At 45.3% G+C, this 26582-nt stretch overlaps 1 pseudogene; it reads left to right on the forward strand.

Annotated features, from left to right (window-relative positions):
* LOC110261714 lies at positions 4099-4682 on the forward strand (annotated as a pseudogene).

The following is a 26582-nucleotide window of genomic DNA, read 5'->3' on the forward strand; positions in this document are numbered from 1 at the left end:
CAGTGTTCCAGGCAAGCTAGACTAAACAAAATAGATGGGGATTTTAGAATCTATGAAAGGCAGCCTTAAACAAAGAATCATTATAAATAACTATGTATTTACAATTGCTACAAGGTATTTACAAAGGAGGAACATATTCTGGCCTTTCAACTCCCACATATGCCTCTTGTCCGCCAGCCTGATAAGAACTTGAGACAGCAGAGACTGCCCTGAGCCTTCCTTCCTCTGTGGTGGTTATAAGACAAAGCTCACCGACGTACTCATAAATAAAGCTTAGGAAGTGTTGAAATACAGGCTGGTATCCGCAGTATCTTGGCAAACTTGGTACTAACCCAAGCAAAATGAAGGCTTTGGCCTCAAAGATGAGAGAAGATCAATTCCAGATACAGTCCCCATACAGACAAGAATGGGCAGTGAGGTCTAGGTCTAGACAGAAGCATGACATTCCAGTGCCACTTGTTTCAGGAGATGTAAATATTACATTTCCTCAACATCAGCCCCTGGTTGGAACTTAAGCTCCCAAGGAACACCTGCCATTCATTCCAGGGAAACGTGGGTGCTGACAACAGGATGAGGCGATCATGATTGGACCGTGTGGCTGGAAACAATTACATCCATATTGACCGACATGGAAGGTGCTCAGTGACCCCAGAAAGTCTGTGTTTTAGCCGTGTTAACATAGATTCCCCCTTTGGGCTCACCACGCAGGGCTCTTTTAGTAGCTAACCCACGTGATGTGTATGACATTGTAGTATACATTAACTCCTATGTTATTTCCTCAATTAACATAATGAAGTCAGGGGAATAAATGGCAGAGCCTCACACCCTTTCTTTTCCTCTCTGATGTTTTCTTCATAAGAAACAAACACACAGCTTCATTACCAACAAGCTCAGAATAAATTAATAGGAGCTGAAATCCGTGAAATTAGATTCGCTTTTCTAATTAGCTGGAGAGTTCGCAGACACCGGGGCGGTCCTTATCACAGGCTCTCTTCTCCTCTGGAAGGGGATGGCCATTTGTGATCCCAGAAAATTAAACCCTCCCCTCTTACATTCTACAAAGGAACTTCTGATTGAAGTGTAAATGTGAATTTCCTTTGGCCACCTGGAAGATCATTTTGAAGTTGTGAATCTTGAGCAAATTCCTCATTAATTCCACCCCATGGTTGGGAGATTGTGTGATACAGCAATTTCCATTTTCAAAGGAATTATCTTTTTACTAATAACATCTTCAGCTTAGTTGGCACCCTCCTCCATGAGGTTCAAAGTGATGTGGAGACTTTTTGTCTTTAATTCTCACATTTCAGGCAGAGGAAACAGGGACCAGGAGAGAAATCCATTGCTTGCCTGACAGTCAAGTTAAGGAAGCTGTGATGAGGGGACCAGGGACCCAGGGACACATGGAACAAAATTCTCAAGATGACCGGTGGGTCAGTGGCAGACTTGGAACATCCCACCTCTCTTTTTATCCCTTACTCCCAGCTTACCAACCATCCCAACTGTCTTCCAAAAGTCTAATATTGTCAAACAGACCCCAGGGACTCTAAGTGAGGACTCTAGAAGCCTGACACTGCCGCTTCTAATGATTCACCAGAATGACTTAAAAGGGCAAAATTTTGCCCAGTGGAGGAATCGGCTCCCTGTCCAAAGCAGCTTGATGCCCACTTTCCAGGAATTTCTTCACTCAAGTATGCACTCACCTATTTGACAAAATTTTATTGAGCACCTACTATGTGCCAGATACTCTTCTGGGTGCTGGGAATAGATAAATGAATAAAATAAATGAAAATCTTTTTCACAGAGGTCGTTCTAGTGGGGAAGACTAACAGAATACAAGGTTTACTAAATGCAGGTACATGCTAGGGAGAAAATAAAGCAGGGATGTGGAATTTAAAATGTCAAGGTGGGGTGTTCCCATTGTGGCTCAGCAGTAATGAACCCAACTAGTATCCATGAGGATTTGGGTTTGATCCCCGGCCTCACTCATGGGTTAAGGATCCAGTGTTGCCACAAACTGCGGCATAGTTCGCAGATGCTGTTTGGATCTGGCATTGCTGTGGCTGTGGTGTAGACCGGCAGCTGGAGCTCCAATTCAATCCTTAGCCTGGGACTGTCTGTATGCTGCGGGTGTGGCCCTAAAAAGAAAAAATGTCAAGGCGTATGAAGGGCTGAATTTTTAGTTGGAATGACCAGAGGACACCATGTTGAAAGAACCTGGGAAGGGGTGGGAGACCACAGTCAGTGCTGTGGAGGGCAACACAGCCTAGGGTGGAACAGGAGACTAGGTGTTTTCTAGTCGTTTTTGAAGTAAATTTATTCTTCTTGCTTATGCATTTGTGAATGTGGCCAATATCTCTCTTTCACAAGAGTTAGGAAATTAGTTAGTATCTGCACTGAGTTGAAGAGTGTCCCCCCAAAATTCACATCTACCTGGAACCTCCAAATTTAACTTTATTGGAAATATGGTCTTTGCAGATGTAATTAGTTAAAATGAGGTCATACTGGATTACAGTGGGTCCTAAATCCAATAACTGGTGCCCTTATAATAAGGCCACATAGGAGTTCCCATCGTGGCGCAGTGGCTAACGAGTCTGACTAGGAACCATGAGGTTGTGGGTTCAATCCCTGTCCTTGCTCAGTGGGTTAAGGATCCGGCATTGCCATGAGCTGTGGTGTAGGTCACAGACACGGCTTGGATCCCGAGTTGCTGTGGCTCTGGCGTAGGCTGGCAGCTGCAGCTCCGATTAGACCCCTAGCCTGGGAACCTCCATATGCCGCAGGAGCGGCCCAAGAAATGGCAAAAAGACAAATGAAATAAAATAAGAAGGCCACATAGAGCCACAGAGGACATAGGTGGGAAGACAGCCATGTGAAGATAGGGCAGAAGTTGGAGTGATGGAGCTACAGGCCCGGGACTGCCAAGGATTGCCATCAGCCTCCAGAAGCTAAGAGAAAGGCATGGTACAAATTCTCCCTGAGGAACTAACCCTGCCACTACCTTGCTTTTGGACTTATATCCCCCTGAGCCACAAGAGAATAAATTTCTATTTTTTAAATCCACCCAGTTCATGGGAATTTGTACAACAATCATAGGAAACCAATATAGATCTTGGTAACTGGAAGCGGTGCTGCTATAACAAATACAGAAAATGTGGAAGGGCCTTGGGTGACGGGTAGAGGCTGGAAGAATTTTGAGAAGAATGTTTTTTAAAAAAGCCTAGACTGCCCTGAAGAGGGTGCTAGTAAAAATATGGACATTAAAGGAGATTCTGTTGAGAGCTCAGAAGGACATCGAGGACAGTAGAGAATGCTTCTACTACCTTAGACAGAAAACATATACTGTCATGTACAGAAAATTGATAGAAATATGAACATTAAAGATGTCTCTAGTGAGACCGCAGATGAAAATGAGAAGCATGTTATTGGAAACTGAAAGAAAAGTGATCCTTGTTACAAAGTGGCAGAGAACCTGGCTGAATTGTGGTCTAGTGCTGGGTCAAAAGTATGACTTATAAGTGAGGAACCTGGCTATTTAGCAAAGGATACTGTCCAGCAAAATATGGAACATGCACCCTAGTTTCTCCTTGCTACATATAGTAAAGTGTGAGAGGAAAGAGATAAACTAACAAGGAAATATAAAGCAAAAAGGAACCAGAACTTGATGATTTGAAAAAATTCTCAGCCTATCTATATAATAAAAGATGCTGAGGCTGACAATAACACCAAGGATGTGACCAGACAACCTTCTACTCAAGAGATTTGGTGTGTAACTCTTTGGTCCAACTAACCATCTCAGTAGAAGTCAACAATAGACTATAGGGAACTTTTCATGTGTCATGACATGGATCCCATGAGGATTTTGAGGATGTTATACCACCAGAAACACTACCAGCTTGGGCCAAAGAGAACAGAGATGGCACGAAATGAAGGAACACTATTGACTTCTGGGATTCTATAGGCAGGAAACCAGACAATAGAGCTACTCAGCTATGAACATGTGCAATCTTTCAAGAAAAGAGAAGAATGGGCAGAGACTGCTCAGTCCTAGGCCTTGCAGGTTAATCTTCCTCTCTGTCTGGACCTGAGTTTGTCACAACCATGCTCCACTATATCATCAGTCAGGCCAAGGAGCATCCTAGCTGATCCCCCTCTTCGTATTTATTGGTGCAAAGGATGTTGGAGCAGCATTGTATGTCTTACATCTGGAATTGTTCAATCCAGATGTCAGCTGGGACAGAAAGTATAACCCAAGAGTTCCTGCTGTGGTGCAATGGGATGGGTGGCTCCTCTGAAGCACTGGGACTCAGGTTCCATCTTCTGCCCAGAACAGTGGGTTAAAGGATCCTGCATTGGCAAAGCTGTGGCATAGGTTGCAACTGCTGCTTGGATCTGATTCCTGGCCTGAGAATTCCATATGCTGTGGATGGCTGAGATAGAGAGATAGAGAGAGAGAGAGAGAGACAGAGACAGAGACAGAGACAGAGACAGAGAGACAGAGAGACAGACAGAGAGAGAGAGACAGAGAGAGAGAGACAGAGAGAGAGAGACAGAGAGAGAGAGAGAGAGGAAAGAAGGAAGAAAGGAAGGGAAAGAAAGACTCAGAACCTTGAAACAAACTGAGTCCCAGTGATCAATACAAGTTCTACTCAGTGAATGTAGATTACAGCAAACTGAAGAAATAGGGTCCAGGCCTTTAAATGAAATGTTTCACTATAAAGCTGCTCAGAATAAAGGTCTTCCAAAAGCTATCCACACCATTTCCCACTTAACCAGGAAATATTTCTCCTCTAAATGCACAAAATCATGTTGGTGTATTTTGTTGGGGTTTACAATGATTAATAAATAATCTGAAACTTGAAAAACACAGAGAAAAAAGAATGACTTTGAGGGGGCTTAGCAGCCAGCAGGGCTACTTGTGGTTCCCCTGAAGAAAGTGGTACCCACTAGGGCCCCTGAGCAGAAATTTGTGTTCTCTCAGCAGAGGAACATCAGGGGACCACAGAGACAGAGGCTGAGGGGCTTAGGCATCAGCAGCAATCATGACAGATTGGCAATTAGACACCCTCCCCTATTTTCCAGGTACCACATTAATCTCCAGATGCTAGTGAGATCCTGAAGAGGAAAAGGAGACTCAATAATTACTGAAATGGAATTTTCCATTACCCTCGTAGGATGAAGACACATCATCATCATTAGGTTACTTTAAAGGAAATGAAGAATGTGTGTATTTCTGATGGTGCATGGACCAAAATTTTTATCTATCCAAATGTTTACAAATTGTCTTTATAAAAAAGGATTAAGCCATTGAATCTTCTTATAAATAATTGAGCTCTTTCCTTAGATTCATGAACACTAGATCCATTGCCATGTAACAAATCACCCCCACAATTTAGTGGCTTAAAAAACAATGATTTAGGAGTTCCCATTGTGGCTCAGTGGTAATGAATGCAACTAGTATCCATGAGGACATAGGTTCTATCCCTGGCCCTGCTCAGTGAGTTAAGGATCCGGCATTGCTGTGAGCTCTGCTGTGAGCATAGGCCAGCAGTTGCAACTCCGATTTGACCCCTAGCTGGGAAGCTCCATATGCCACAGGTGCTGCCCTAAAAAAAATAAACAAAAAAAATGATTTATTATTTTTCATGATTATATGGATTGGCTGGGAAAGTCATCTCTGCATTTCCCCCAGGGCTCATTCATTCGGCTGCATTCAGATGGAGGCTTAGCTGGGCTGGAAGTTCCAAGATAGCCTCATTCACATGTCTAGGGCTAGATGTCAGCTGGGGCATTTTGGTTGTCCTTCATGTGACTTTTAATCTCCCAGTGTGCTCAGCTGGCTTCCTTACATGGTGGGCTCAGGGCAGCATTCTAAGATAGGGAAATCAGACATTTCAGGGCCTCTGAAAGCCTCGCTCTGGAACTCACGCAAGCTCACTTGTGCCATGTTCTTTGGAAAAAAAAAGCAAATTATTAATCCAGCCCAAATTCAAGGGGTAGAGAATTGATTTACCTCTTGATAAAAGAAGAGGCAACATCACTTGTAAAGATGTGTGAACATGGGAAGGCAGGGTCCATTGGGGTCTGTTGTTATAAGGGTCTACCCCCAATCTGCCCTCTGGTCCCCATGATTCACATCCCTCCCACATGCAAAATACACTTACCCTCTCATAAGAACCCTGAATTTTCAGTCAATTACAGCACCAGTTTCCAAGTCCAAGGGCTCATCATCTAAATCAGATTCACATGTAGGTGGGGTTCCTTGGATGCAGTTCCTTTGATAGTGCTCATGTTGATCCAGAGACCTATGAATTAAAAAGACAAGTTATTTGACCTCAACGCAATTTACAGAAAATGGTGAGACAGGGATAGTCTATCCCCCAACAGGCACTTCCATTTAAAAAGAGAGTAAGTGGGAGGCATATTAAGAGTCACTGTGTCATAGCAGTTTAAAAATCTAGCTGGGGCACATGTCAGTCCCCCAATTCCAGGGACAAAGAGTGCTCCTTGATTAAGGGGTCTGTTTTTGGCCTCCTGGGTGTAGTTCCCTAGCTATTGTTCTCTTTAGTTCTTGGCTTCACATTCTGGGCTCCAGACTCTGCCATCCAATACATCTTTCCATTTCAGTAATAGTGGATCATATTTATATCTGGGCATCTCACTCTACCTGCCTCCTGCCTGTGAAAATTTGAAAGCCCAAAGACCTCTTCTCATTATGGTGTTTCTGTTCATTTTAATGCAAGCTAGTAATGTTTTTAAAATAAATTTTATTGGAGTATAGCTGACTTAGAAAGTTGGGCTAGCTTCAGGTGTACTGCAGTGTAAATCCGTTATACATATGAACATATCCATCCCTTTTCAGATTCTTTTCCCATACATGTTTGTTTTTATTTTTGGTCTTTTGTCTTTTTAGGACCACACCTGTGATATACGGAATTTCCCAGGCTAGGGGTCGAATCAGAGCTGCAGCTGCCAGCCTATGCCACAGCCACAGCAACATGTGATCCGAGCTGTGTCTGTGACCTACACCACAGCTCGTGGCAATGCCAGATCCCCAATCCACTGAGAGAGGCCAGGGATGGAACCACATCCTCACTGATAATAGTTGGATTCATTTCCTCTGTGCCACAACGGGAACTCCCCCGTAGAGTTTATTGCACAGAACCAAGTAGATTATCCTGTACTATACAGTAGGTACTTGTTACCTATTTCATATATAGTAGTGTGTATGTCAATCCCAACCCCCCCAATCATCCCTGCCACCTCACATTTCCACTTCGATAACCATAAATTTGGTTTCAAAATCTTTGAGTCTGTTTCTGTTTTGTAAGTCCTTTTTGTTAGATTCCACATTTAAGCAATATCATATGACATTTTTCTTTCTCTGTCTGACTTACTTAGCATGAAAATTTGTAGGTCCATCCATGTTGCTGCAAATGATTTCATTCTTTCATGGCTGAGTAATATTCCATTGTTTATATCTACCACATCTTTATCCAATCCTCTGTTGATGGACATTCAGGTTGCTTTTATGTCTTGGCTATTGTAAATACTTCTGCTATAAACACTGGGGTGCAATGTATTTTTTTGAATTATACTTTTTGTCTTTTCTGGATATATACCCAGGAGTGATATTGCTGAATCATGTGGTAACTCTATGTTTAGTTTTCTAAGGAACCTCCATACTGTTTTCCATAGTGACTACATCAATTTACATTCCCATCAACATGGTAGGAGGCTTCCTTTTTCTCTACACCCTCTCTAGCATTTATTGTTTGTAGATTTCTTGATGATGGCCATTCTGACTGGTGTGAGGTATTACCTCATTGCGGTTTTGATTTGCATTTCTCTAATAAATAGCGATGTTAAGCATCTTTTCAAGTGCCTGTTGGATTTCCATATTAGTTCTTTAGAGAAATGTCTATTTAAATTTCTACTCATTTTTGATTGGGTTGTTCAGTTTTTTTTGATATTGAGCTGCATGAGTTGTGGGTATATTTTGGTGATTAATCCCTTGTCAGTCACTTCATTTGCAAATATTTTCTCCCATTCTATGTGTTGTCTTTGCATTTTTTTTATGGTTTCCCTTGCTGTGCAAAAGTTTTTAAGTTTGATTAGGTCCCATTTGTTTATTTTTTGTTTTAATTTTCATACTGTAAGAGGCAGACCAAGAAAGAAATTGCTGTGATTTATGTCAAAGAGTGTTCTGCCTGGGTTTTCCTCTAAGAGTTTTATAGTATCCAGTTCTTATGTTTAGGTATTTATTTTGAGTTTATTTTTTATGCATAGTGCTAGAGCATTTTAATTTCATAATTTCATTCTTTTAAATTTAGTTGTCCAGTTTTCCCAGCACCATTTATTGAAGAGGCTGTCTTTTCTCTATTGCATATTCTTGCCTCCTTTGTCGTAGATTAATTGACCATAGATGTGTGGGTTTATTTCTGGGCAAGCTAGTAATATTTTTGCCAGTACAATTCTCTTTAAAATTTTATGGGTTTCCCATGAATCTGATTAGAAGTCACTCCATGCTTCAAAGGCCACATTCATACTTTCCAAGCTATGCATCTTTCTGCTTTAGGTTGGTATCCAGATTGTGTTAGAAGCCCATCTGTCTATCTGAGAAGATCTACAAGCATCACCTTAAATTTTTCTGAGATCTAAACAAAATCTTATTGTCGCAATAATGACTCATTCTTTACCTGAGACGACATTTTACTTTGAGAATCTTTTGCTGTTGAGACTGTCCTGGAATTTCCATATTGCCTCTAAATTCTCCCTACAAACGGAATAGTTCCTTCTTGAGTTTCTCTTTCTTTTACAATACCTTATTATGTGCTACTAAAAGAAGCCAGTGGAGCAGAACCTCATGGTACCACAGTAGTGTGTCTGACTCCAAAAAGTCAATGAGTACTTTCAATATTGTCCCTGGAAATCTCTTTAGCCAGGTTCATTAGCTACATTTTCTGTTCTCAAAGATAATATTAATTGTCCTACAGTGTGATACAGGTTACCCTTTCTCTAGATCCCAACAGCAGTTTTCTCACTGCCTTTCCAGCATCCACATCCTCATCATCCTTTCAGCCTCCAGTTGCTACTCAGCCCCAAAGTCTATCCATGCTTAAAATTTTTATGGTGATAGCACTTCTACTCCCATGTACAAAGTTCTGTTTCAATTAATCTCTGATACATTAAAGAAAAAAAAACTACGCCAAAACTTGGTGCCTAAAATCAGAAATCTGGGCTGTGCTCAATTGGACACTTTGTCTCTGCAATGGATGGTTTCAGCTGACTCACTCAAGCATTTGCAGCCAACTGGCGCCTCAACTGAGGATGGAGGAACCAAGATCGCCTCCTCACATGCCTAGAATTCAGCCTGGGTGAATGACATGGTCCTATTCTCTACACAAGGATTCTTATCTTCAAGGAAGCCATCATGTGCTCCTTTACAGGGAAACTAGGGAGTCATGAAAGACTTAAGGATCAGGCTCAGAATTTGCACAACATCCCTCTCTCTGCATTCTCTGGCCAGCCCAGACTCAGCATGGAAGAGAACTACAGAAGGACATGAATTCAGCACTTTGGTTCTTAATGCTCTTCCAAGAGCCTAAAAGATTGGAAGTGGCCTGAGTCCCTCTAGGCCAAAGGGGAGGCTCTGGCCCAGAGTAAGCTCTCAGTCAACACTGACGAATGAATGCATGCCACCTGCTCTCCTTGCTGACTGAGTCACTTGCTCAGAAGAAGTCCCCCAGCCCTTCCATTCGCTGTGTCCCTAGCCCCCCTCACTGAGAGCTCTGGCTTTGGCTCCCTCCCCCTCCCCGACTCACTTCTAGATGTGGGGCCAAGACTGGAAGGGTTATTCCAGTGGTCCACTCACTGCTCAGTGTCATCGTGCCTGGGTCAGCAGGATAGAAAAGGGCTCTTCCCTGAAGGCCAGCAGCACAGCAGCTTGGGGCCAGAGACCCAGAACACTGCCAAAGAACAGAAAGGGGAAGATGGGAAAGACCCTGCAGGAGAAGGTCTCCATCACAACAGGCCCTCACTGGCCACAGATCAGTAGATCATGAAGCATCCCAGCCATTGCACAGCAGGCAGTGGAGGCCCAGAGAGGAGCCTCTGGTCATTGGTCCGTGGCAGAGCCACACCCAGGCCTGGGGGGTCTGACCTCTAGCAGTTCTTTCATTCTCTCAAGGGGTCACTCTGCAGCAAACCCTGACCTGGATGGGAAAGCTTGCCAGGACTTGCTTCCGGCACTGAGGAGAGGGTGCAGGGGCAATAGAGTGAGGAAAGAGAGGAGTCTCTCCCTTTCCCAGAGATCTTCCCCCCAACCTGAGGCGTCTTGTCAGCAGGGTCGCCTTGAAGCAGGGCCATGCCATGGAAGTATCTCTAGATCCTGAACTTGCTGGTTCTTGCTGATCTGTCAAAGGGGAATGCCATCCACATGCCACCCCTCAGTGGTCATGCCGTATTGCCAGCCTCTTGCCCCGGCTGCCAACCGAGGCAGCCCTGACATAACCTTGACTGACCCCATTCCCTCAGCCCCCACCTCTCCGGACGCTCCCACCCCCTCCAGGCTGCCCACCTGGGTCAGCCCCTAGAGCGCCCAGCCCTGAGCTCATCAGTCAGTCACCTTCCCCGCCCCTCCTCCATGCTGGGCCCAGGGGCAGTGATGACTCAGAGCCAGCCTGGCCCTCGGGTCCTTCCAGACAGGGACAAATAGCCATTTTCCCCCTGACAGGCAGATTGATGCTTTCCTCTCAGGAGAGGCTCTTAGAGCCTGGGAAATGCTGACCCCTCTGCGTCCAGAGCAGCTCTGAGGGCAAAGAGATGGTATCTGAGGTCCCTCTCCCCAGCCACCACCTCCTCCCTGGGATTTTCCATAAATCCTTGGGTGACAGGAAGAAAAGGACCAAGGAGAGTGAGGGAGGACTGGAGAGGCACACATTCACAGGCAGCCTCATGTACACACAGCCTCAGGCCCACACATCCCACACAGACACGGGCACACACATGCCACAAGGTGCACACACATGGAGACGTAAACATCAGGGACACAGCTGCATGTGCGCGCGCGCACACACATACACACACACACACAAGCTTACTGTACACACACATACTTAGATGCACAAACACCTGCACAAAGTCACAGCTAGATAAATGCACACACAAACATACCCACCTACATAGAGGCCACAGGCACTCATATCATCACGCAGGGTCATATGCAAACACAATAATGCGGAGGCACACACATGCCGCGGCCACGACACACAGACACTTGTGTGCAGACGAGGTTGCATGAGGTACCCAAGTCTCGCAATCACAATGGATAGTGCATCATGTTGGCTCTACCCTGGGACTGGGCGGTGCTCCCTCCAGCCTGGGGTGTAGCACAGTCCCTTCCTGGGTGTTGGGGAAAAGTAACCCTGGCTCAGATCCGTCAGTGTCAGAAAGTAAGACACACGAACACAGGGAGATCTCGACAGTGCTCTTTACTTCTACAGAAGGGTGTGAGTGCCAAAAAGCACGTGGGAAGAAGGAAGAAGCCACTATTTATCCCTAAGGCAGGTGGTACATCTGTCCGCTTCCCATTGGTCAGGTCTGGGCACACATTCTTCTCTGTTGACTAATTTGAAACAAATTGTTACTGGGAGAAGAGGGAAAGAGGGGGGTGGAGGAGGGTGTCTCAGATGAAGCAGGAACAAAGTGGAGTAACCAAGGCTTCCTTTGATAGAAAAGACATATGTTAATTCTGACATGGGTGGGCTGCAGACAGAAAGAGGGGAAATGGAGAAAGGGAGGAAGATGCATTCCAAGGAAGTCCTTATCCAGGCTGAGGGATGCACCTAGTGGCCCTGGGACAGGGGAGGTTCCAAAAGAAGTGTCAGGTGACTGCCAGTCTGGGAGCGTACAGCTACCCACACTCCCCCCACTGAAGGCCAGGAAACTCCAACCCAGTGTCGAGACTGGGGCTACTACCAGGGGCTGGCCAAGGGGGCTTCAGCATCCCACTACCAGCCTCTGCTGAGAGGAAGGGAGCCAAAGCCTTGCGTTCCCCACCTCCCTGCCTTCCTGCCCCTAGGAATCCCAGCTGCAGACCTGCTACTCCAGCAGATTTCAGGCAGTGAGAGCAGCAGAATCAATGATGCTCAGAGCATTTACAGCCAGTGGGAAAAGCCACCCTGGGCCTCCCTGACACCAGAAATAAATGATTCCGCAAACAGAAAACCACTCAGATGCAGCCAGAATGACCCACTAGAGAGTGCCTTCACCTTGAAGGATTGCAGTGTCCAGCAGCTTCCGGCTACTGTGAGCCTTGGCTGGGCTGTCTGTGCAGCCCAGGGTCACATCACGCAGTTCCAAGCTCCAAGACCCGGACTCCCAGGCCACAGCCACCAGCAGTTCATCCAGGCAGCCTCCCAGCCCTGGCACACGTAGCCCAGCCTCTGAGAGAGCAGCTGCTTGCAAGGACCTGTCCGTGGACTAAGATGGGGTTATGTTGTCTTCACAGAAAATCTGGTATCTTTATCGGCTCACATAATGCCAAGGCTGCTGCAAAGTCTAGAAAGGAAAACCCCAGTAAGCACACGAGACCCCTGCTTCATGCAGGACTCCCACTCCTGCTACATCTTCCCAAGTGTTTCTGGGCGTCTCCAGAGGTAACTCCCCTGTGCTCATGGCCAAAGCTGGCCAGTTGCTATACAACAGCTCCAGATTGATTCCTCATCTGCTAGGGACAGTATACATCTGACACTGCCACTTCTGCTGGGTAGTTTTGGGTCCCTCTGGCACCTCTATGGAGCCAGAGCCTCTCCCAGAGCTAGGCAAACCTCCCTCTACCCTTACTATGTTCAGTCCGAGGGGTCCAGAGCAGAGCTGCTGAAGCCCCATCACCTTACAGAACTTGAGGGAAGTAAGTTTTGCTGTTCTGTGCATCCCAGCCATCCCCTCTCTCGGGCCTTAGCGTCCAGACATGAGCCCATGAGGGCTGGTAATGGAGACAGAGGCGAGGCTGGATCCAGAACTACTTGCCTCTAAGGCCTCTGCTGGGCATGCCCATTGGCTGGTCACCTCTTCCCAAAGGACTAGCAATCTCCATGAAAGAGGATGCGAGGATGCTGTCTCGCCAGTTGCCAGAAATATCTAATCTAAACTTGTCAGAGTTCTGGAGATGGACATGGGTTTGGATCAACCAAGAAGCCTCACGATACACAGATGCCTTTTGAGCCTGTAGAAGTAATGACAGCACCTTAATGTCAGAAGCAAAGGCCTGGCTTGGCGCCACCTACCACTAACTCCACCTGAAACTGCCTGATGGACAAGAACACTGTCTCCCAGAGGCGGATCCTTGTGCTCCGAGGAAGACTGAAACCTGACCACCACCTCCCTCCTTGCCAGGGGGGACAAAGGCAGAGGACCTAGGCGCCCACATTTCTCACCCCTGCTCACTTCTGTTCCATATAAATAAAACCCATTGCTGTAGAAAAAGGGAGGGATTACCGACCCCTGCTGGAAACCAACGTTTCTCCAAGAAGCCACCCCCACCTCATGGCTCCAGTCTAGCCTTTAGGACCCTTGCTGAGTCTCACAGCCCCCACCCTGGTGCTCTGAGACAGGCCCTGAGGACTGATGGCCCCGTAGCCTTGGTGACCGGCCTCCCCAGGGACTCTGCTCATACCCCAGCCACGTTTTCCCTTCAGTTTGGCCCTGAGTGACTTTATCTGGAAAGGCTTTAGCCTATTGCCTGTGGCCTCTGTATTTTTACAGGGATGTTTGAGTGTAGAGTGGGCCTCTGGTTGGACATCATCCAAATATCCACACTCTTCTCAAAGGCAATACTAATAGCATCCCCAAGTATGTTCTTCGCAGGCTCAGGCAGCCTGAAGAGGCTTCTTGGGAGAGAAGAGGCCCCTCAAAGAGCAGGTTCGTGTCTTCGCTGGCACAAAGCAGGAGGGACGGCTCCCAGGCAGCCCTGAGGACTAGGGGACCTGTTAGGGACTCTGGTCCCCCTTGGGGCAGCTAAGGGCGTAAAACGGTTCAGAACGAGCCAGCCCCCTGCATGCTGCTTTGGCATTTTGATTATTTTGAGCTAAAGGCACTTGAGAAACAGCAGGTGCAGGAAGGGCTCTCTGCACCAACCCCCCTTTCTACCTGAAAGCAGGTCATAAAATTTCCCCTGAGAAAGGTGCCCTCCGTGTGCCAAGAGGACATTCTCATCAGCAGAGCCTGGGTGCCAATGTCTAAATGAGCCTGTACAAGCAAACCTACTAAAATACCCTTATCTTCCTTGCCTTTCCCCTATATATTTTCTAGTCACTGTCCCACAATTTACTGCCCAATCCCCTTTGTCTTGTCACACCCGTACAATTTATAGTCCTTTGTATAAGGAGGGATAGAAGCTTCTGCACCTAAAGGCTTCTTCGGGTTTCCGTGTTCTTTCTGACGACTCCCACGTGTGCATAGAAATAGTAAATAAATCTGTATACTTTTCACCTGTTAATCTATCATGTGCTTTAATTCTCAGGCCAGCCACAGAACCTAAGAGGGTAGAAGAAAGTTTTTCCTCCCCTACAGGAGCATCTTAGAACCCAGCAGTCTGAGATGTATAAGAGGTGCTTTTTTTTTTTTTTTTAAGGACCGCACATATGGCATATGGAAGTTCCTAGGCTAGGAGTCAATCAGAACTACGGCTGCAGGCCTACACCACAGCCACAGCAACATAGGATCCAGGCCACGTTTCCAACCTGCACCACAGCTCACAACAACACCAGATCCTTAACCCATTGAGCAAGACCAGGGATCGAACCCACATCCTCTTGAAGACAATGTCAGGTCCTTAACCTGCCAAGCCACAATGGAAACTCCCGGTGCTGATCATTTAATTGCCCCCTAACTTTAATAAATGCTTCAGACTTCAAAAACTCCAACATTTCTGTCACTCCTCAGGCCGATGCTTCTTGCTATAACGTGGGGCATCAGGTTGCTGGCACTTGGGTGCTGTGATGAAGCACCAACGACTTAGTTCATCTCTGATGCCAGCTCCACAAGCATGTAAAGAGTGCCCCTGGTGTGAAGGACAACATCCAGGCCAGGCCTGCACTGTAACACACAAGAACCAACCTGCCTTTGGGTCGGTTCTTCAGGAGAACTAGGAAAGTTCCCCAAAAAGAACACAGGAACCAGCAGGGCCATAAAGGGAGGTGAGGGCAGGACAATGCAAAGTGTGCTGGGAGAAAGGCTTGTTGGCCGTGACCCTGAGGCTTTTTGTGCTTGAGGATGAACACAAGAGCACAGCACTGGGAGAAGGGGCCCTTCCGGCCCTGGAGGTGAGACATCCCTAATCCCGAGGTGGAAGCGCCCAGCCTTTCCCTCTGCTGACTCCACGCTCCCTCTTGGCCTGGGACACAGAGACATGGTTCTGACCACAGGTTCCTTCCTGGTCAGAACTGGGGAATTCAGTGCAGCTTATGATTGGTTTCTGTTTCACATGTACGTTGACCATAGAGAGAAACAGCCCTAACACTTTCTCTCTCTCTCTCTCTCTCTCTCTCTCTCTCTCTCTCTCTGTGTGTGTGTGTGTGTGTGTGTGTGTGTGTGTGTGTGTCAGAAAGACAGAGATTTTTAATTATTTTAAAATCTGACTGCAGTGGAGACTTGGTCCTAAAAGGATGATAGAATTCCTTGGAGGGAGAGAGCTGCTCTTTTGTTTGGGAAAACACCTTAATGGAGCTTTTAATTATGCAAAGAGCGGCCGAAGGCCTGTGTGGATGGGGAAACTTGAGACAAAGGAGAAGCTGAATTGCACTAAGTAAAAACTCACAGAAATTTTGGAACCCTCTGAGGAGGTTGCCCTAGGTAAGGGGTCTCCAGCAAGAAGGGAGAAATCAGGCCCCAGGTAAAAAGGCAGCTGGGAGGAGCTCCCTGCTCTGATAGCACTCCTGGCCCTGACAAGGGGGGAGGGCGACACAGCACTGGCTTTCTGTCCTGCCAGCACACAGAGGTTGATTTACTGAAGTTAATGAAAAGGTCGACCCAGAAAGCTGTAATGGGGAGGCATCTAGATTACAGATTTCAGCTATTTTGCTTCCTGTGTCTGCAGATTTTAAGTACAAAGCAATAAATTGTCATTTTGTGTCTACCTCTGCCTTTCTGGGGGTCGGGGTAGGGTGGAAGCAGCACAGGGAACAGTGAGATGGAGATGAGTCAACTGGCCACCAAAGAGAGATTCAGGGGTAGACTGGAGATGACCAAAGATATTTGACTCTAGTTCTGTTTTGTGATTCACAAGGTCACCCTCTGTCCCATTGTGTCATCAAATTATCAGTAAAACCTGCATCACTCTTTAATAATCTGTGGAGTCCTATTTGGCTTTGGGGAGATATGACCATGCTGAGCTCTGCCCCAGCGTGGACATGGGCAGGGGCAGACACTCAGTCACCCCTGGGCTCCACCTAAACTAAACATGTAACATTCAAAGAGCTGTCCTTTTTTTTTTTTTTTTTTTTTTTTTTTTTTAAGCTGCAGCCCAGGCATTTGAAGTTCCCAGGCCAGGGATCAAACCTGCGCCACAGCTGCAGCAACACTGGATCCTGAACCCACCGCGTCTCAAGGGAACTTCCTCAAAGAGCTGGCTTTTAATTTTGTGCTTTGTCCTTCCTATCTCTGATGATATGATGGGATTTTCTTCATCTTTTTTTTTTAATAATGATATTTATTTTTTCCATTATAGTTGGATTACAGTGTTCTGTCAATTTCTATTGTACAATATAGTGACCCAGTCACACATAAGTATATATACCTTTTTTTCTCACATTATCCTCCATAATTTTCCATCATAAGTGACTAGGTATGGTTCCCTTTGCTATTACAGCAGGATCTCATTGCTTATCCATTTCAAATGCAATAGTTTGCATCTATTAACCCCAGACTCCCAGGCCATCCCACTCCCTTTCCCTCCCACTTGGCAACCACAAGTCTGTTCTCCAAGTCCATGAGTTTCTTTTCTATGGAACGGTTCATTTGTGCCATATATTAGATTCCAGATATGAGTGATATCATATGGTATTTGGCTTTCTCTTTCTGACTTACTTCCTCAGTATGAGAGTCTCTAGTTCCATCCATGTTGCTGTAAATGGCATTATTTTTTATGGCTGAGTAGTATTCCATTTATCTGTCAATGGGCATTTAGGTTGTTTCCATGTCTTGGCTATCATGAATAGTGTTGCAATGAATTTACGGGTGCATGTGTCTTTTTCAAGGAAAGTTTTGTCCAAGATATATGCCCAAGAGTGGGATTGCTGGGTCATATGATATTCTATATTTAGTTTTCTGAGTTACCTCCATAGTGTTTTCCATAATGGTTGTACCAAATTACATTCCCACCAACAGTGCAGGAGGGTTCCCTTTTCTCCACACCTTCCCAGCATTTGTTTTTTGTTGACTTGTTAATGATGGCCATTCTGACCGGTGTGAGGTAGTACTTCAAAGCAATTTTGATTTGCATTTCTCTAATAATCAGTGATGCTGAGCATTTTTTCATGTGCTTGTTGGCCATCTGTATATCTTCTTTGGAGAAATGTCTATTTGGGTCTTTTGCCCATTTTTCAGTTGGGTTGTTGGGTTTTTTGCTGTTGAGTTGTATGAGTTATTTGTATTTTCTTCACATTCTTACTCACCAAAATTAAAATTTCAACTTAATATTGCCTCCCATTTTATCATTTATTTTTAATTAAAGTATAGTTGAATGACAATATTATATTGGTTTCAGGTGCACAACATAACAATTCAATATTTTTAATAGATTAGACTCCATATAAAGTCTACCTCCCTGTAAAAAAAAAAAAAAAAAAAAAGCAACCTTTCTTACTGGTCCTTGAACACCCAGAGTCGAACATAAAGCCACACTGATTGTCCTGTGCCTCATAGGAGTTTGACCGAGGTCAGAAAGGCCAGGACCCTTGTGGAGAGAGTGGCTCTCCCTCTCACAGAGCTTTCTGCTGCTTCTGTTTCGCCAGGTGAGGCTTTACCACCTATAGTAACATCAGGAAGGCCAGTACAATCTATCAAGGAAACCAGCCTTTACAAGTAAAAAACGAAAGTTTTATGGACCCTTCATGCCCTTGGGCAAACTTCTTGTTTTTTTCCTAAATGAGCTTCGGACTTAGAGGCACATGTATTTTAAGTCTAATGTTCAGTTCACAATATCAGAATTTTTCATCTCCTCAATTATGCTTAAATACCCTTTAGTCTCTAGTACACCTCATGAGGGGGAAAGCCTTTTTATGGTATCTTGTAGTCTTTTTCCTCATCCTGAAGGGCAGCAGCCCCTTCTCACCCCTCATCCTTCAGAATGTCTCCACCTGCCCAGTGTCCTCTGTCTGCCCCTCCTGCCAACCTCTCCTTCCTCTCTGGCCGTGCCTAGATGAAGCTCTTTCTCCACGCTCTGTCTTGGGTCCTCTTGTCTCCCCACACCCATGCTTCTCCAGGTGTTGTCTGGACCTGTATTCAACCTGTCCAGGTACCCTATTGAGCTCACAGCCGCCTCCTGCAGGCCTCCAGAGGCTGTGAATCACCACAGCTGAAGCTCAAGGGGATCGGAAAGAACACAGAATCACCTGGGGACTTCTGTCCCTCCCCAGGTCAGATGGAGGCTCAGTGGGTGACCACTTAGGGCAGGCCTCCTGGTGGCACATCTCTCTTAGGTTTCCCATCACATCTTTTGGGAAGCCTCCTCCCAGCCAAGACATGCAGCCACATCTGTTCTCTTCTCTCTTCTCCAATCAGCCAGGGCATTTCTGTGGCACTGCCCTGGGCCTTCACAGCTCACAGGTATTTAGGCCCCTGTGCCCCAAGGTCCCTGGAAAGGAACATGTGGCTAGCACCTCTGTGTGTCTGCAGGCACAGAGCAAGCATGTAGCCAGGCGGTGGCACCGTTTGGCATTCCATCATCCCCACATCCCTGCCAGCACTTGGTATTATCAACTTCTCTTTTTGCCAGTCTAACCCATAACAATCTTTCTTTGTTGGTTTAATGTGCATGTCTTTGATTACTAACGTGGTTTGAGCATCTTTTCAAATACTCCTTAGCATTCTGAGTCCCCTACTCCACACATTGGTCCTTAGCGTTTGCCCATGGTTCTGTGGGGTGCTTCTCAGCTGCTTGTCTCTGAGGGACAAAAGAATGTCTTAGGGACAAAAGAGTGTCCGGCCTCAGAGTCACCTCCACCCACAGAAACAGCTTCCCCAGTTTAGAGCTGCAGCCTTCCCTGGACACTCTGCTTCCTGAATTGTCTCACCCACAAGAGCTTAGATAAGTGAGTAGCCCTAAACCAGAGTGAAGAATGTGCCAGACGCACAAGCTCAGTGACTGAGGTGCTACATTAGGGAGCAGTTTTTTCTGGTGGGTGGGCTTCCTGGGAGGAAAGAGGCCAAATTCCAGAGCTTTATTTAGCCCCTATCAGGAAAGACTGAAGGATTTTTCTGGAAAACACCAAGTTGGGAGTGGAGAGAGTTGAAGCAAAACCTTAATAACCCAGGGCTCCTTGTGCCTGAGCAGACCTCTGGCCTATGGAGTGAGATGAATTATAGGATATCTATCCTAATGTACAGCGCAGGGAACTATATCCAATCTCTTGGGGTAGAACATGATGGAAGATAGTATGAGAAAAAGAATATATGTATGTATGTATGACTGGATCACTATGCTGTACAGCAGAAATTGACACAACACTGTAAATCAAGTATACTGTAATAAAAATAATTTTTTTCCAAAAAGAATATTTACCTCCTTGCAGAGCACAGGCCCCACCTCCTCATATGTGCTGAGAGGATTAAACCTTCATAGATGTAGCCTCCACAACAAAAAAAGTCAGGGACTGTGGCCTGACTGTGAACCCAAAACCATCCCCCATACTTTGAGAGCACTCACATCCACAGTATGTATAAGTCATTGTGTGGGAACAGAGGTACATGTGTTCATTCAGCCATGTGGGTTTGAGGGACATGGAATATTAGTTGCAATATATATGTGTGTGTGTCTATGTGCTTGTGGGTGGGTGCATGTGTATATATGGGGGTCCACTAATGTGCAAGTGTTTGTATGAACATGACTGGGTGCAAGCTGTGTCTGCATGTATGAGCACAACTCTTATGAAGGACAAGAAAGGAAGGGGTGCCATACTATGCTAAGAATATAGAGAACTCGTAGGAAAGAAGAAAAAGAAATTCTTATGGACTAAAATTTTGTGTCCCCTCCCCCCAAATTCACATGTTGAAATCCTGAGCCCCAATGTGATGCTATTAGGAAATGTGGCTTTTGGGAGTAATTAGGTCATGAGAGCAGAACCCTCAAAAATCGGATTAGTGCCCTTATACAACAGACCCCCAAGAGCTCTCTCTCCCTTTGCACCATGTGAGGACACAACAAAAAGATTGTTGTCTGTGAATCAGGAAGAGAGTTCTGGAGAGACACCAAATCTGCCAGCGCCTTGACTTCTCAGCCTCCAGAATTGTGAGAAATAAATATTGGTTAAGCCCCTCCATCTGTGATATTTTGTTACATCAGTCCAAGCTGACTGAGACAGGAAGTAAAACTGTCTCTCCCTTCTCCTGTTCTGTATTCCTCCTCTAACTTTCAACACATGGTGACTCAAAAAAGGTGACTCAAAAAAGTTCTGAAAAATCTCAGAGTTGGGAGGAGTCATCTAATGGTTGAAACCCTTCAGCAGCATCGCCAACAACTGTCTTCTTCTGTTTAAACATTCCTGACGGGGTCCAGGGTGTTCACCGCACTTCCAGGGAGTACATCTTATTATTAGGTGGCTCTAATCACTGGAGATAACTTCCTTATATTACCTGAAATAAGGATACCTGCAAATACCACTTACTGATACAGCTTCTATCTCATGGCTTTCACAAACCATGATCCTCTTCTCTGTGCCAGCTTTCTCCTGGTCTCCTGAAATATGACCCCCAGGACTAAACACGATTCCCCAGACTCAGTCAGATCAGAGTAGGCAGGACAGTTGAGAAGTATTAGCCGTGTCCAAAACAAGGTAAGAATAGGGACTGATATCTAGAAAATTCTGAGAACTTCTACAAATCAATACAAAAAAGCTAGGCAGCAAGAAAATTGGCAAAGGAGAGCAATCAGACAATGTATAGAGCAGGAAACTCAAAGGGCTGAGGAGTATTTGAAACGATGCTTCAACTGCCTTAGTAATCAAAGAAATGCAAATTAAAACAGTAATGAAAGATGACATTATGTGTGTTAGATTGGCAAAAAAAGAAGCTGAATAATGCCATGTATTGGCAGAGATGTGCTAGTGGAACTATCACCTCTGATGAGAGTGTCAATGATGCAACCACTGGGCACAGCAGCCTGGACTGCCCAGGTAAAGTGAGGATGCACTGCCCTCTGACCCAGAAGGGCCTTGCCTGCGTATATACCCCAAATGTGTTCTCATACGGGTCCATAAAGGACATATCCAAGGATGTTTATACAGCTGTTTGTGATTGTAGGATGTTGAAAGCAATCTGAACATTCATCACTGGGAAGGGAGATAGGTGAGATGCGGGAGGATTCAGCATTTAGAAGCAGTCAGAAGCAATGAACTTGATGAACTTGTGGCAACATAGCTGGAAATTTATAACAAAATGCTGCTTGGGAAAAATAAGACACAGAATGAGCTCTATGATATGATACATTTATATGAATTTTAAATAATAGTAACACACTTTATAAGAAGACATACGAACAAGAAGAGTGTATTCTAGGCAGGTGAGAAATGGACAGATAAAAGAATAAATTAAAAAAACAAATGAGATAAAGACCTTGTGTAAATTGAGGACAGTGATATGCTGATAATCAGGTCAAATGAATAGCATAGTGCCATTAATGTGGCCTAAGACCATATTAGCATTTTGAGTAGCCACACAAAGACTCCTAGGTTTCTTTTTTTTTTTTTTTTTTTTTTTTTTTTGGTCCTTTTAGGGCTTCACCTGCAGCATATGGAGGTTCCCAGGCTAGGGGTTCAATCGGAGCTATAGCCACAGGCCCATGCCAGAGCCACAGCAATGCCAGATCCAAACCACATCTGCAACCTACACCACAGCTCACGGCAACATTGGATCCTTAACCCACTGAGCAAGGCCAGGATTTGAACCCACAACCTCATGGTTCCTAGTTGAATTCGTTTCTGCTGTGCCATGACAGGAACTCCCTATGTTTCTTTTCCAGATATTCCTACCATTCCCACCTAAATAAATGCTTTTTTAGACCTAATTACAGGACGCCACATTTAGTCCTATTTCAGTTCATCTTGTCAGATTCGGTCCATTTTTCCAGGTTGTTGAATTCTTTATGGATCCTGATTCTGTTATCCATGATACTGGCTATTCTTCCTACCTTGAAGGGGTGCAGGATTAAAGTCCATGTGACATCTGCATTCTCTTTTAATCCTCACCTGTTTAAACCTTGGTAAGCATCCCTTGTAGGCCAGAACCTATACCAGGTACAGGCAACACCAAAATGTAAAGAATGTGTCCCTGTCCTCCAGGAGTTCACAGTCTTGAAGGGAGAGAGACATGAAAACCCAAGGTTACAAAGTAGCAGCATCATTGCTGCAAAGCAAGGGACATGAAAACAGAGGGAGGAAGGGCAGCAAGTCTCTTGAGGATTGAGGAAGTTGCCCCAGAGCGGACAGAACTTAGGCTGTAACTTGACAGGAAATGAATCAGCTGGGAGGGAGAGTTGGAAAGAGAGCTGGCAGGAAGATTGGTCCTTTGAGGAAGGGAGTGAGCATGCATGTCTGTGTTGGCTTGCCCAATCTCCATTCCAGCTTCTCCCAGAGTCAGTTCTCCATTTTTCCCCCAGCTGCCCCACCCTTGAAAAGCTAATTCCAAGCCCTGCTCCATGGATGGGTTCAAGACCTGGACCATCAGAGCATCACCTTCTTCTCACCACTGTGATTGGTTAATAGGCAAACATCTGACCCAAGGCAAGCCATTCAGATCCAACCAGAGCTAATCCGGTACTTTGCCAAGTACCCACAGGAGAGGGACCCTCTTTCTGCTGGATTTATTCCTGTAGGAGATAGTAGCCTGGAGCTGGGGCAGTTATCTTGTCATAATTTGAAGAGAAGCCTGCAGATGAGCTGAGAGAGGGATGATCTGGTGACATTTCTTGGACCCAGCCACAGGTGAAGCTGAGCCAGATCTATCCCTAGACATTCAATTATGTGAACCAATAGATGTCCTTTTACCTTAAGTCCATTTGAATTGGATTTTCTGTTCCTTGTGTCTTGACTGGTCCAAAGTGACAAAAGATGAAGTTAGACAAGTAGGCAAAAGCCAGGTGGGAATTTACATTATATCGAATGGGATAAGGGTTGTAGAAACTGAAGAATCCAAAGCAAAGAGTAAAATTATATGATTTGCATGATTCACATCAAAGATTAGCACGGTGGCCAGGGAAAGATGAGACCAGAGGCAAAGAAGCCAGTTAGGAGTGATCCAATCAAACAATCTAATGCATTGATTCAATCAAACAAAGATAGCATCCTAAGCTAGGAAGAGGAAGAAGTCTTAGCTATAGTTATAGCTAAGTTATATAGTTAGTGTGCTATAACAAATTACCATAGACTGAGTGGTTTAACCAACATTTGTTTTTCATAGTTCTGGAATCTGGAAGCCCAAGATCAGAGTACCAGCATGGCTGGGTTCTTGGTAAAGGCCATCTTCCTGGTTTACAGATGGCCATTTTCTCAGTTTACCTTTCTCTGCTCACATGGTGGAGAGCAGAGAAAGGAGCAAGCCCTCTGTGTCTCTCCTTATAAGAAAGCCCCAAAGGCTCCATCACCAAATATCATCATACTGGAGATTGGGATTTCAACATATAAACTTTGAAGAGGTACAAACATTAAATCTATAATAGAGGGAAAGGAAAGAATGGATTTAAGAGAAACTTTAGAGGTGGAATCAACTGGATTCAGGAATGGAGTAGAATTGAGGGACGAAAGGGGAGATTCTGGAATAACTCTCGAGTTTCTGGTACTGGTAACTTTATAGCCGACAGTGTCTCACTCAAGACACAGAACACTCCAGAAGACACGGGTTGAGAGCAGAGGAGAGGGAAGAGATGGAGGTGAAGAGGAAAGGACAATGATGCATTATGGATACAGACATAGGGTGAGAGGGGACTTCCCGGAGGAAATGATAGCTGACCTGAGAACCCAAGAATGACTTAGAGGTGAGTGAAGAGAATGGGAGAGTTTCAGGTAGAAGACACTTCATGAACAAAGATCCCAAGACCTGAGAGGATTGACCTCTGCTCTGACAGTCTCACCTTCATTTTGAAGATAATGAAGAAAATGGAGAGTCCTGGAAAATGCAGCACATCTTCCTCTGCCTGTTATCTGCCATGAGCCCCCAAGAGGGCTGGGAGAGAGAGAATGTGGCCAGCATACAAGGGACCAGCCACAAGAATGAACAAAAGCCAGGGGTATTTTCTTGTCAACCTTGAGCCCCAAAGCAGTAGAGAGAAGCAAAGCATAGCTAAAGCTATTCCAAGAATGAACTTCCTTTGAAACATTACAAATGAAAAACAAAATCCTCTTAACCTAGTGACGGCCCCTGATGGAATAAAGCACTTTCTCTGAAACTACCCCCAAATTAGCAAAACCATAATTAGGATTACTAAATGAATAGATCAGAATTCCATAGAGAAAATATTTACTCAGGCAAAACCTCCTCAATTCAATAGTTCTTTCAATTATTTTTTTCTAAAATTTTGGATTTCTACAGACTAATCTGCTGGTATTTAGAAGGATTTGTAAGCCACTTGCCAAGTAGTTAAAAAGTGTGAAATATCTTTGCCAGAAAGCTCTTCGGGGACCTTTGCAAGAACATGCAGAGAGAGAAGTGAGGTGTCTAAAAATGCCTCCCTATAGCCAACAGGACACTGCCTGTCAGTGCCAGTCCATCTCCCACTGGAATATGCCTTACGAAGGGTCCAGAGAAGGCTAGGATTGTCCAGTGCCTTGGCCAAATCCTAACATGGTGGTTGCTTCTGCAGGATACATAGAGCAAGGGTGGGAGCCTCCTTCATTATAGAACTGAATGTTCCATTTGAAGGAAGCCAGTGGATGATTAGAGCTGATGAAGCTCACAAAACAGAGATGCACTTTTTTGCTCTTTAGATGTGACGCTGAATCAAGCCAAGGCCACATGGAGCACTGAGATTTATTTGGATTACCCTAAGATTTTTGACTACTGGGATATTTAGGAGAATGCTTGATATGGAAGATAAACAAGGTCCTACCCAGAGCCCTAACCCACCTACTGCCTCTCTGTTCCTTACCCCGCTGCATTCCCCAACCACAAGGGTCTCTTTATCCTTCTCCAAACTCATCTCCTGCCCTAGCTGGGCCCTCTACTTGAAATGTTCTTTTCCTGGAGTTCCCACTGTGGTGCAAGAGAATCGGTGAAGTCTCTGTAGCACCATGATGCAGATTCAATCCTCAGCTTAGCACAGTGGGTTAAAGGATAGAGCATTGCCACAGCTGCAGCATAGGCCTCAACTGTGGCTCAGATCTGATCCCTGGGCCAGGAACTCCATGTGCCACAGGGCAGCCAAAAAAGAAAAAAAAAAGTGTCCTTTCCTTAAAGAAGGGGAGAGTCAGATTGCAGAACATAGTGTACAGGTACCCAGTGCTCCGTGTAGCCCTGAACCCAGGCCTGGTATTCTTCCAGTGGGAGCCTTTGATCCACCCCTCACCAACCTTGAAGTCTTCCTCTTTGTTCCTCCTAATAAACTCCATCACACAATGCACTACTGTAAGAAACTGATTTTGTTCTAAAGTTTCAACAGGAAAGACAGAGTAGAAGGTCACAAGCTAGAACACACATCAAACTGCACAGAAATTCCAGTTAGAGGGAGTTACCATCATGGCTCAGCAGTATTAATGAGGATGCGGACTCAATCCCTGGCGTTGCTCAGTGGGTTAAGGATCCGGCATTTTCATGAGCTGTGGTGTAGGTTGCAGATGTAGCTCAGATCTGGCATTTCTGTGGCTGTGGTGTAGGCCAGCAGCTGCAGCTCCAATTCGACCCCTAGCAGGGAACTTCCATATGACTCATGTGCAGCCCTAAAAGAAAGAGAAAGAGAGAGAGAGAGAGAGGGAGGGAGGGAGGGAGGAAGGAAGGAAAGAAGGAAGAAGGGAGGGGGGGAGGGAGAAAGGAAGGAAGGAAGAAATTCTAATTATACATCACACTCTCCCTGCAAAGTTTCTCAACAGCCACACATATTCCCCTCCCCCTTGAACTTTCTCCTCAAAGCTTCATCCTCTACTTCTACTATCCACCCCCATACATTTTTCTCTCTCCCTACAGAGAAGATTAACTCTTCCTTGTTTTGCTTCCAATTTTAGAGTCTCTCTTCCATGACTCCACTCAACAGTCTTTGAGCTCCATCTTCTTTAGCAGTTTTCCATGTCAGACCTTTATGCCTTATGAACAAGTGCCAGAACTCTGTGGGGAAAACATGTTTGAGGCCTGGCTGAGGATGAGTGAGCAGCTTAAGTGGTCAC

This window comes from Sus scrofa, chromosome 7 (genome assembly GCF_000003025.6).
Source record: "Sus scrofa isolate TJ Tabasco breed Duroc chromosome 7, Sscrofa11.1, whole genome shotgun sequence".
Lineage (NCBI taxonomy): Eukaryota > Metazoa > Chordata > Mammalia > Artiodactyla > Suidae > Sus > Sus scrofa.